Genomic DNA, 1,779 nt, shown 5'->3' with positions numbered 1-1,779 from the left:
GTGGTTGTTTACGGCGGCAATCTCCGGTGTTTACCTATGCCGCCATCTTCGATTCTCCTGTCTTTGTCCCGATTGTTTATTCTCTTACTGGTGGGCTGTTATGAACTCAAAGCACTTTACACAATCTTCTTTACACAATCTTACATGCTGCATACAATAGGCACGTATTTAATTTAAAATGGGGAGGAAAATAGTCCCTCATACTCCAAGGGCTCTTTGTACATTTCAAAATGCCAGTACTGTACCTGGCATCTGATTGGTTGTACCCAGTATCCATTCTATGCCAAAACCTCTAGACCAGTGGTCGGCAAACTCATTAGTCAACAGAGCCAAATATCAACAGTACTTCTTCAAAATAGACTCGCCGAGGCCGAAAACCGACTTCTGCGCATGGACCACAAAGTTTCAACCGCACTGTACGTGAGCCTGCACGTGGTATTTTGTGGAAGAGCCACACTCAAGGGGCCAAAGAGCTGCATGTGGCTCGAGAGCCACAGTTTGCCGACCACGGCCCTAGACAAATCCAACAAAGTTCACTTTGAAATGGCTGCACATAATTATAAACCTGATGAAGACAGTATGGCAAATACTGAGGCCAGGAGGTATGGGGTGATCAGTTACACAAAACGCTAGAAATAAACCTAATACTTTGGAATTGTCACTTCCAGATATCCATAAAAAGAAATTTTGCCTAAAAATGTTATCACTGAGTGGGAAAAAATGTTCATGTTTGTTGATAGTGGGTAATGTACATGTAGTTTGTTACTATTCTACTTTGAGAGTGTTGGAAGTTTTCATCATTATTTTTTTTTAAAAATTATAAACTTATGGCAGAATTCTAAACAGCCCCAATGACCCATGCCTTTTTATGATTCCCTGCCCTTGAGTGTGGGAGAAATCAGTGAATATATCACTTCTGTGATTAGACTGTTACATGGCACAACTGACTTTGAAAATGGGAGATTACCCTCAGTGGGCCTGGCCTAATCAGGTGAGCCCTTGAAAGGGGGGGAGCAGTTATAAATAAGTTATGGGGATGTAATATACAACATGGTGGCTACTATGCTGTATATTTGAAAGTCGCTGCCAGAATAGATCTTAAAAGTTCTTATCAGAAGAAAAAGTTGTAACTATGTGTGGTGATAGATGTTAACTACACTTATTGTGGAAATAATTTTGCAAATATTGAATCATTATGTTGTACACCTGAAACTATAAATATAATGTCAATTTTATCTCAAAAATAAAAATAATTTTAAAGCGAGGGTGGGGCTATTCCTGGAGATTTAAAGTGTGAGAAGGATTTGGCAGTGAATGTTCTGTCCCAGCTTTGAAGATGAAGGGGACCACGTGGCGATGCATGCAGGTGGCCTCCATTAGCTGAGAGTGGCCCCTCGCTGGTGGCCAGCAAGGAAATAGAGACAACTATCCTACAACCAAAAGGAACTGAATGCTGCCATGTGAGCCCGGAAAAGGACCCCAAACTCCAGCTGAGAACACAGTGTGGCTGACATCCTAACTTCAGCATTGTGAGAACTTTCAGGGAGACCCCAGCCACAGCATCCTTGGATTTCTGAACTATAGACATGTGAAATAAATAAATGAGTGTTGTTTTAGTCACCAAATTTGTGGTAATTTGTTATGCAGCAACAGAAAACTAAAAATATCACACACACACACACACACACACACACACACACACAGAACAGGGGCCAAAGAACAAGACCAAATGCCCTGTTTATTTACACTCTTTTATTAATAAAAACAACAGAAGGAAGA

The sequence above is a fragment of the Myotis yumanensis genome, unplaced genomic scaffold, assembly GCF_028538775.1.
Source record: "Myotis yumanensis isolate MYYU_CA2020_CCGP unplaced genomic scaffold, mMyoYum1.0.hap1 SCAF_5, whole genome shotgun sequence".
NCBI classification, from domain to species: Eukaryota; Metazoa; Chordata; class Mammalia; order Chiroptera; family Vespertilionidae; genus Myotis; species Myotis yumanensis.
The sequence above is the reverse complement of the archived record's forward strand: the minus strand, read 5'-3'. Positions refer to the sequence as shown.